Source organism: Centroberyx affinis, unplaced genomic scaffold (assembly GCF_046629955.1).
Source record: "Centroberyx affinis isolate AG114_WGS23_722 - 3 ecotype Tasmania unplaced genomic scaffold, CSIRO-AGI_Caff_v1 ptg002541l_1, whole genome shotgun sequence".
Taxonomy (NCBI): Eukaryota; Metazoa; Chordata; class Actinopteri; order Beryciformes; family Berycidae; genus Centroberyx; species Centroberyx affinis.
In genome coordinates this window covers 20,031-31,295 of record NW_027280757.1, presented here as the reverse complement: position 1 = coordinate 31,295, position 11,265 = coordinate 20,031, and the positions used below count along the sequence as shown (strand labels likewise).

At 42.1% G+C, this 11,265-nt stretch overlaps 1 pseudogene; it reads right to left on the bottom strand.

Moving 5' to 3' along the window:
• Positions 1–3,697: 3,697 nt before the first annotated feature.
• On the bottom strand, positions 3,698–10,732 carry LOC139656800 (protein NLRC3-like; annotated as a pseudogene).
• Positions 10,733–11,265: the final 533 nt, after the last annotated feature.

Below are 11,265 nucleotides of genomic sequence, written 5' to 3'. Positions count from 1 at the left end.
AAAGAAGAGAAGAGAAAGCAAGAGGAGATAGAAGAGAGAGAGTAAGATGTTGGAGGAGGATGGAGGGATGGAGACAGAGAAAGAGTTAGAGGAAAAAAGACAAAGGACTGGGTGAAGAGAAAAGAGAAGAAACAGAGAGAACAAGATGGAGGAGGATGGAGGGAAGGATAGGGAGATCAAGGTAGAGAAATAGTTTGAGTAAAAAAAGGTGGAGTGGGCAAAGAGAAGAAAAGAGAGAAGAGAAAGCAAGAGAAGAAGAAAGACATGGAGGAGAGAGAGAATAAGCTGCTGGAGGAGGATGGGGGAAGGAAAAAGATGAGGGATGGAGGAGTTAAAGAGAAAAGAAAAGAGAGGAGAAAGCAAGAGAAGAAGGAGATAGAAGAGAGAGAAAGTAAGATGTGGGAGGAGGATGGAGGGATGGAGACAGAAAGTCAGAGAATCTATTATGTGTCTAAAAGTAAAAAATGAGAAAAATGGCTTTAAACATTCCACAACATTCAATTTTGGAGGCGGGTCTGGCTGCAGAGCTCCGCTGTCAGGCCCGCTCCGCTGTCAGGCCCGCTCCGCTGTCAGGCCCGCTCCACGCTCAGGTCTCTTCTTCTTCGTCAGTTATCTTCTCCCAGTTCCCTCTCAAGCTGAAGTTCAGTGAAACTCGCCACAAAAACCCCGCGAGGCTGCCAGAAAAAACACGGCTGTGAGCGGTGAAATCTCCCTAATTAATGATTTAGCAAAATGTTTAAGGGACAACACAGGCTGTTTCATGACTGTCTTATGATTTGGGGATAGTGCTAACCGGGAGAGATTAAATATCAGAACAATAGAAGGTACAGGAGATATCTCATCCTTCCCCTCTGTTTCTAGCTGATGTTTTCATTCATTTTGTTTACTGCTTGTTTTCATTCATTTATGCATACGCTTAATTATTCACAAGTACAAAGACAATGCATTAGACACATAATTTCAAACAAAAACATTGATTAACCGATTTACAACAACGTCGGATTGAGCCATTAAAATTAGCTGACAGAAAAAGATAGTAGTGGCACTGTCCTGACGGCGGAGGTAAAGAGCAATTTAAAAAAATGATGAACGTTGGGCTGCGTCATTAGAATGAGAGAAGAAGAGACCTGAGCGTGGAGCTGGCCTGACTCCTGGGCCTGACAGTGGAGCTCTGCAGCCAGACACTTTTGCTGTTTTCTCCAGTGGCGTTCCAACAAGTCTACAGGAGACTGAGGAACAAACACACCAGCACTGAAAATAAATCCAATATGATTTGTTTTCGTCAACAACATAGACTTGGTCACTTCCTTACAGCAATCTGAAATCACAGGATTGTCTTCAGTGTGTGTCTGTAGATGTGCTTTACACCTATCAGACACTTATCTATCTTTGCTTTAGTGGTGAGAAGGTAAACGGGAAGAAGGCAAAAATAGAATGAACAAGTGCAGCTATCTATATCGTCAAAGTGAATTTGTTGAAATAGCTCCTAACTGTAGTTTCTCTCTTTTCCCCAGGTTTTGTCAAAATCAGATCAGTGATGTTAAGTCACACAGAGGTGAAAGATCAAATTATGTTGTTTGTTTATCAAGTTATCCATCTTTTTATTTGCAGAAATAGTTTACAGCCTTTTCAAAACATGACAAATATTTAGGGGGCTTTACATACCATCATTATGTCGTACACATCCTACATCGTATATAAAGATATTACATATATATATACACACACCTCATATACATCATTAACTACATCATATACAGGTTAATATTTACATAGCTTGTGAATTTCACCAAATCATTCCCATTTATTTTAGTTCTCTTGGGTCTGCATCTCCTACTTGTGTGTCATTTGGGGGGGTGTGTGTGTGTGTGTGTGTGTGTGTGATCAGCGTAGCTACGCGGGTGCGTGCACACGGCGGTGAAAACTTTTTCCAGCTGAACAAGAGGTAGGCTGCGTCGAGTGAAACTCCCTGATAAACAGTTGTAAATTTAGTTAGATGAGACGTGATCTAATGGTTTTTATCTTGTTCTATGTAATATCCGTTTCATTCTGTGTAAATCCTGTCAATATTTGAGATTGCTGACCAAAGTTTTTAATGAAAATCCTTTTGGAGAGAATGGGCTAATGAGTGCTGAGTTCGTTGCCTAGCTAGCTTAACAAGCCTGCTGTATTTGTAGGCTCTCCATGTTAACTGTAATCGTTTTTTTTGTCTCTACCAGGGGAGCCAAGCAGACAGACACACACACACCGACACACATCTGATGTTTTGTGCTGTTGCCTATATTCTGCCAGGTATGGACATGTTTTCCTGTGTTTCTGAATTTACTCGGTAAAGCTATACTGGAAGAAAGGTTGTAGCCTATAGTTTAACTCCTATCCTAGCCCTCCTCTGGGTCCCCTGTCTGCAAGAACTCAACAGTGGCCAAAAGAGTTTCCCATTCCATGATTTTCCTATAACACTGAACTGCAGCTAGAAAAGGGGAATGCTGCTTTTAAGTCAAATAAGACAAGATTGACAATCAGCTCAAAGATGAAGTCGGATATTCTGGAAAAACTAGCTGAAGAGATATATAAGTTCAAAGCCTACACAAAAGAGCTTGACTTCTGTGAAGTTCCAGAAGCACTAATAAAGAAGCATTCCTGCCTGTCTGAACCTGGATCTTACAATGGCTGCTATGGGTGGAAGCAAAGACTCAAGATCAAGATGGGCAACCGGACCCAGCTAAAGGGCATTGGATGTCCTGAATCCATGGAAAATTCACTTAAGGCCAAAGTTCCAGAGAATGCCTTGCCAGCAAAGAAAGTAAAGAGACTCAGAAGGGGAGAGGTTAACCACATTCCCGACTTCCTAACTGGTGATACCAGAGATAACCTTGAGATGGAGAGACTGTCACTCTTGAAAGAAGTAAAGAAGCGCAACAATCGCATGGTTGTCAGAAAAATGGTCAAGACCTTTTCACTTAGAAAACAAGAAGTCGTGGAAAACTAACCTAGCATGGAGGAGTTGAAGAATAGATGGCCAGCACTTTTTGAGGTGGATGAGGTATGTTTGAGTCAAGTTAATACAACTCCATACTCCGATTATGTTACTTGATTTGTGTTTAGTCTAGTTCGTTAGCGGTGGCATTTTCCATTAGCTGCAGCTCATAGCATCAGAATAGTAAATGTTGGATAGGCATTCACAATGACTGCGATCCCCCAAACATCTGATAACTTGAATTGTCACAATAACAAACTACTTCATAGTACAATGCTGTGATTTAGAACAATATAGGAAGAGAGGTCGCAAAGACGTTTGCGACAGTGTCTTTTTTTGGCACTACCACTAGCAGTCGCCAAAATCAACAATTTTCAAATCCTACACATAGGGGCTTTAAAATAATTTTTTTTTAAAATCATCCAAAGACAAATCATGGCTGGAAATTGAAATTGGGTTCCATAGGAAACAATGGTTAGACAGAAGAAAAAGAGTGTGTCCAGAGTGGAACAGGAGAAACTAATTCAAACAGTAATACTGTAGAACAGTCGCAGGGAAATCTGTAACAGCATGGTACAAAGCCAGATGTGCTTTATTGTAAGACCAGTATTTATTTATTTGACTTCTACACTGTATAGAACTGTATATATGGAATGTAATGATTTACCTTTGTTACATGTTTACATGTGTTATGTATTTGTCGATTTTTCGAGAGTCTCTGTGTGTGTGTGTTCTGTGCATATGAGTATTTATGTGAGTGTGTGTGTCTGTGTGTGTGTGTGTGTGAGTGATCCTGTACAGAGTGAACTATCATTTCAGCAGCCTTCTTTAGTCAGCAGTGTGAGTGTTTCTCTCTCCCTCCTATCTGACACAGAGACACTGAGGAACCAAACTCAAACCCAATCACAGGATAGAGTGGTTCAGTGAATGTGGAGTGGAAGGTGTGGATGTGGATCAGTGTGTCAGAGGAAACTCTGTAGAAGGACAGAGAGCCAGCAGGCCAGTCCAGATACACTGCTTCTCTATTAGAGTCAGAGGAGGAGGGAGGTATGACTGTTGATCTGTTATTGTGAAAGGGAGAGTAACTACTTCCATAGCAGTCCAGACTCCAGGACTTCTCATTAAATCCAATCCTGCAGTCATTACTGTCTCCTCTCCTACTGATTCCTCTGTAAGTCACTCCTATATAAACCACTCCTTTCCTCTCGACCTCCCAGTAACAGCGCCCAGTCAGACCATTTCTACACAGCAGCTGAGGCCAGTAGTCAAATCTCTCTGGGTGATCAGGATATGGCTGCTTCTCTCTCACCACTGTCACCTTTCTGTTGTCTTCAGACAGGAAGAGGTTTCTGTGTGCTGTGTTTGGGTCCAGTGTGAGTTCACAGGCATCTGATGAGAGAACAAGACTCAATACAGCAGCAGATTCTCATCGAATAGACCTGTTCAGTTTGACAATTCATTTCGTAGCAGTTTCATGATGGCACATGATGTCAGCCATCAAAATGAATGGATGTGGTGTAGATGGGCTTTCCATCTCAACTGATGAATGTATGTTACTTTTTTTCATGAATCAAACTAAATACAAGGGATGAGACGATATGTCATAGTGCGATAATTTGCGATGTAAAATCATGACGATGTACATCGTGGCATATAACGATGTACATCGGACGTTCACCCTGTGAGCTACATTGTCTGCCGCTTACTGTAATCTGCCTGCCTCTGCCCTTCCTTCTCATTCTCTACCCATTACACAGTTTGACCAGCAGGCAAAGCAAACACTTTGCAATGCAAAACCGTGAAGCCAATAGTGGCAGATATGGCGGACAAGGAAGAGGATATTTGAGTAGAGCTTGGCCGGGTGAGACGTGTGGCAGCGCTCTTTCACAGGAGCTCTACAGACAGCTCTTCCAAACAGACTCTGCTACAGCTGCCACAGCAAAACTCATTATGGATGTCCTGGATCGATATCTCGAGCAACAACAGTCACTGCAGCCCAGGCATCCCATCAAATGCGAGAGGCTGCGATTACATGAGACATATTTTTTCATTCTGAATGAAATCATTCCAATTGAATGTTCCCCCGCAAGTGTTAACATGAACGCTAAATAAGGATTGCATGGTGTGTGATTACAGTATGTAATCAGAATAAAAGTGTCTGACGTGCAAAATAGTCTAGAGAATCTAACATGGGCTTAAGTTTTTAAAAGATGGAACTGCGTCGAGCGCTTGGCACTGTTATTGCTTTACTTTTGTTCTGTCTGATGAAGCAACAGTTTTATCAGAACATATGACTCAAAAAGTGTCAGAAACAGACATTTTGTTTTGCACCCAGAATGATTGGGTACACTTGTAATTGTCAGGGGCGCATGCCGAAAATGGCCCGGTTAGGCGGAGTCAGCACTTGATATAAAAATGGGCTGCGCTGACCAGTGTTAATAACAAGTGCAGCCTATTCCAACAAAATAAAGTGATTGGAATGAACGTTTACATAACAAAATTTTATCCATTGACCGGATTATGAAAGGGTTATACCGCCGGAATTAAATTGAATTCAGAATGGGCCAGTTTATTCTGATTGAGGTTGTTATATGAGGCATTTTTATTCTGATTGGGCTACTATTCTTCTATACCATTACAAGAAAAACATTGCTAAAAAGATTTATAGTTTTGTCAAATAAATAATGGCAATGTTATACAATCATACTTTGTATTTATCTAACTTTTATCACATCGAATCGTGGCTGAACACCACATTGTGAATCGAATCTGTGCGATTACCACAACATCTCGTCCCTACTAAATAGACACTTACACTTCCTCAGACCTGGTTTCAACCACTGCACTCCACCATGGTCCACACTGGGGGAATAAACAAAGTCAGATTCTCTTTAATGATGGAAACATGGACAGTAAATAACCTTCCCTATGAAGGATTTTCCATACAGCATCAGTCATAACTGCTGTTAAACATTACATAGTATTCCTGAGCTTCTCAGTGTGACAGAGGAAATGTGTGTGACTCTCAGCCTTCTAGCAGACGTTGCCTCTCCATACCTGAGAGAGTCCAGTCTCCAGTGTGGATCCTCCAGTCCAGCAGAGAGCAGCTTCACTCCTGAGGCTCCTGGATGATTGTAGCTCAGGTCCAGCTCTCTCAGATGGGAGGGGTTGGAGCTCAGAGCTGAGGCCAGAGAAGCACAGCCTTCCTCTGTGAGCAGACAGCCTGACAGCCTGCACACGCACACACACACACACACACACACGCAGCAAACAGCTAATCATCGTAGATTGACATGTAATTCTGACAACTGATTGGACAGATATCTCCAGGGAGATCAGACCCACGTGGGCAGCGGGGGACACAGAACCACCATGGGTGGCAAACCGTACAGTACAGACTTTTTTCAGGAACCATTTCACCCCTATTTCAGGTTTGGAAGAAGCAGTAGAACAGGCTTTGGTTGCTTTGTTTCCTTATTCTTATTTACAGATTGTATAAGGTTATAGTGTTGAAAAATAAGACTAAACAAGGATATCACTCCTGCTTGTTGTCTGTTGAACAGTAACAGTGATCCTGACCTGAGAGTCTCCAGTCTACAGTGTGGACTCTCCAGTCCAGCAGAGAGCAGCTTCACTCCTGAATCCTGCAGGTTGTTGTTACTCAGGTCCAGCTCTCTCAGACTAGAGGACTGGGAGCTGAGAACTGAGGCCAGAGCTTCACAGCTTCTCTCTGACAGCTGACAGCCACTCAGCCTGAAGAAGAATTAGTGATGAAGACAAACAGGAACTTATTTCTTTTTTCTCTCCTGTATAAGATCACATCATATATTGAATCTATTCAGTTTTCTATACACTTACAAAGATTTATTGGAGGCTTTGACCACTGGCAGCAGCCTCAGAAGAGCCTCCTCTGAAGCAGAGTATTTCTTCAGGTCAAACACCTTCAGCTCTTCTTCTGATGACAGTAAGATGAAGGCCAGAGCCGACCACTGAGCAGGGGAGAGACTGGCTGTGGAGAGACTTCCATATCTCAGGTGCTTTTGGATCTCCTTCACTAGAGAACGGTCATTCAGCTCATTCAGACAGTGGAACAGATTGATGCTTCTCTCTGGAGATGGATTCTCCCTGATCTTCTCCTTAATGTACTTGACTGTTTCCTGATTGGTCTGTGAGCTACTTACTGTCTGTGTCAGCAGGCCTTGTAGGAGAGTCTGATTGGTTTTCAGTGAAAGACCCAGGAGGAAGCGGAGGAACAAGTCCAGGTGTCCATTTGGACTCTGTAAGGCCTTGTCCACAGCACTCTGGTAGAGGTGTTTTACCTGAAATGTGTTTCTTATTTTAGATGATGTTGAGGTTGATTGTGGATCTGACAGTAGATTGACACCAGAGTCAATGAATGAGACAGTGACATGAACAGCAGCCAGAAACTCCTGAATGCTCAGATGGACAAAGCAGAAGACCTTGTCCTGGTACAGCCCACGCTCCTCTTTAAACATCTGTGTGAACACTCCTGAGTACACTGAGGCTGCTCTGATATCAATGCCACACTCTGTCAGGTCGGCGTCATAGAAGATCAGGTTGCCTTTCTCCAGCTGCTCAAAAGCCAGTTTTCCCAGAGAGAGAATCATCTTCCTGGTCTCTGTATTCCAGTGTGGACCTGTCTCATCTCTCCCATGATACTTGACATTTCCTTGTTTGGACTGAACCACCAGGAAGTGGATGTACATCTCAGTCAGGGTCTTGGGCATCTTTCCTCTCTCATTGGCTTTCAGCACATGGTCCAGAACTGTAGCAGTGATCCAGCAGAAGACTGGGATGTGGCACATGATGTGGAGGCTTCGTGAAGTCTTGATGTGGGAGATGATTCTGCTGGCCTGCTCCTCATCTCTGAATCTCTTCCTGAAGTACTCCTCCTTCTGTGGGTCAGTGAAGCCTCTCACCTCTGTCACCATGTCAACGCACTCAGGAGGGATCTGATTGGCTGCTGCAGGTCGTGTGGTTATCCAGAGGCGAGCAGAGGGAAGCAGTTTCCCCTTGATGAGGTTTGTCAGCAGCACATCCACTGAGGTAGACTCTGTAACATCAGTCAGGATCTCGTTGTTCTGGAAGTCTAGAGGAAGTCGACACTCATCCAGACCGTCAAAGATGAACACAACCTGGAACTTGTCAAACCTGCAGATTCCTGCTTCTTTGGTCTCAGTAAAGAAGTGATGAAGAAGTTCCACCAAGCTGTACTTTTTCCCTTTCAGCAGATTCAGCTCTCGGAAAGTGAATGGAAATGTGAACTGTATATCCTGGTTGGCTTTGTCTTCAGCCCAGTCCAGAGTGAACTTCTGTGTTAAGACTGTTTTCCCAATGCCAGCCACTCCCTTTGTCATCAGTGTTCTGGTTGGTTTATCTCTTCCAGGTAAGGGTTTAAAGATGTCTTCACATGTGATTGGTGTTTCTGGTCTCGCTAGTTTCCTGGATGCTGTTTCAATCTGTCTGACCTCATGTTCATCATTGACCTCTCCACTCCCTCCCTCTGTGATGTAAAGCTCTGTGTAGATCTGCTTCAGAAGTGTTGGGTTTCCTGCTTTAGCAATCCCCTCAAACACACACTGAAACTTCTGCTTCAGACTGGATTTGAGTTCACGTTTGCAGATGGCAGCAAGAGTCTCTGAATGAACAAACAACAAATAACGTCAATGAGTGGATGCTTCGGTAAACATGAGAAATGTGAATATTTCTTGGTAATGTATATATATCCCCACTCCATGGCATCTATTCAGCTCATCACTGGTGAGTGGACAAACAGGTGACTAAGGATGGGACAATATATCGAAATTTTATATATCACAATACAAAAATGTGACAATACCAATCAGGGCAAAAAAATGATTTGTGAGATTAGTTCCATTTTATTCTGCTGTAGTAATCACAAATGAGACAAATGAGAATTGAAATTGTCATTGTAGCAGCCAATGCCATTGCAGGAAAGATTTGTGTCTCAGAAATAAACATAATTCTGCACAGTCAGACTTTGTTATCATTGACCTTTTACTGATTATATTGTATCATGGTTGTATCGAATCGTGAACCCCATATCACATATCGAATTGTGTCGTCTGATAAGCAGATCGTTCCCATCCCTAGTCCTGACTGTGTGTGCAGCTCAATATGAATGTGTGTATTACACTCACATTAATAAATTAATAATTTTACCAGATTATCAACAGGGACTGTACTCATTCACCTTTCAATCTGAACTGAATAGATCTGGTTTGGCAAATGTTTAGATTCACAGCAGGTTTTTGAAATCCATCTCCCATTTTCCACCATCTCCCCTCTCCACCATGTTAAACCTGTTAAAAGCCTCTTACTGCTCTGCAGAGAGTCAGCCAGCTCCTCCTGCTTCATTCTCCTCAGGAAGTGCAGTGTGATCTTCAGAAAAGCCTCTCTGCTGCTCCTCCTCTGCTCTTCCTCCTCACCGTCCACCACCTCCTCATCCTCCCGCTGCCTCTCTAAGCATTCTGGGTAATCTGGACTCAGAACCCTCTGGAACCTTTTCAGCTCGTTCTTCACAAAGGTGAAGATGTTCTCTTCAAGCAGCTGGAACACAATAATGTATAAATTAAACTTTGTTACTAAAATCATGGAATACAACATCAGATGGATCTTACATAGATTGGAAGCCCGCTGGTCTAAAGAGTGCAGCATGGAGACTAAATGTTTGTTTTGAATTTCACTTGTTGGTGAAGTAAAAGGTGTTGTTGTACATTTACACACCATAAATATGGAGTCCAGGTCTGTTTGATGCTCCTGGGCAGACTGACCACTAGGCAACATTGACCACTCCTGGTGAACTCTGTGGAAAAAAACAAAACATCACATATTAGGACATAGGTCATATTAGGTCATATAACTTCATAATTGCACTAATGGATTATCTTACATAACGTTATTGATTCTGATTTGATCCAAAGTTAACAGACTATAGGTAATCTGAGCAGAGAAGAACTCTGTAGTTTTGTCAAGTTGACGGCTCTAAGTCTTTATACTGAGGGAAGATGGCAGTGACAGTCTTCTATGAGTGAATCAGGAATTATAAAGTAATCTATTTACATTTTAAGTTACGTTTTGCAATTTCTAGTGGTCTGACATGATGTGTTTTATCTGTTGGACGTCTGTTGTATTGATCAGCTGAAGAAGAAAAGTGTGGATGAGATGTCACAGCATATCAGTGAGCAGACAAGAGGTAAACATACACTATTGATTCTGTTTAATTCTTTGGAATTAATTTATTGGAATTGATTTTAAATGCGTATAATGCAATCCGATAACAACTGGTCATCCTTCTCTCTCTCGCACACGTCTCCTCACACACACACACTCCTGTATTCTATCGTTATAGAATTATTTTTAGCACGCCAAACAAAATTCTCTCTCTCCCACTCACTTCTCGTGAATCGTGAAATTAAGTATTTAACTAAGTTTCTATTATAAGTTAATCCTATATTTATTTATGACATTTATTTTTTTGCTGTTAATATAAATGTGTGAAAATAAACATTTTGATTGATCACCATCAGACTCTAGAATCACAGAAGTGTTTACTGTCTAACAGTATGAAGGGCCAAACCAATTTTATATAATTATCTGACAGCAACGAACCCATCTGTTTTTATCATCAGTTTTAAAATTTTACCTTTTATCAGTAGGTTGGTGTTCATGTTTGAAGTTAAGAGGAGGATTAATAGACTGGTCACTCTTCATGGACACACAGCTGGGTGCAGGAGAGTCTGGTCTGTCCTGCTGGATCCTGATAGAAACACAGGATGGACAAAGCAGAGCTGCTGGTAGGAAACAGTCAGACAGACCGGCTTTTGACCAGCAGGCTGACAGTTGCTGGAGAGAAAATGAGAAACACTCTTCCCTCCCTCCACAACTTCCTCCAAAGTTCCTTTAGACATGAAACTGAAACCAAATTGCTCCACCAGTTCTTAGTGTCTAACAGTAACAGACTGGTTATACTGGACAGCTCCCAGGTGTGAATATATTACTGTGTGTATGTGAAGAAGAGTGATGCTGAAAAAGATCATGCATGCTCAGCAAAACTTCTCTACATAAGTAATAGTTAAAACATGAATTCAGTAACACTTTAATGCCAGGAACAACTTACTTCTTTTCAGAAGAATGGTGTTCATCTTTAAAATTAATAAGGCCACCCTTTGACCGGTCACTCTTCATGGACACACAGCTGGGTACAGGAGAGTCTGGTCTCTCCTGCTGGATCCTGATAGAAACAC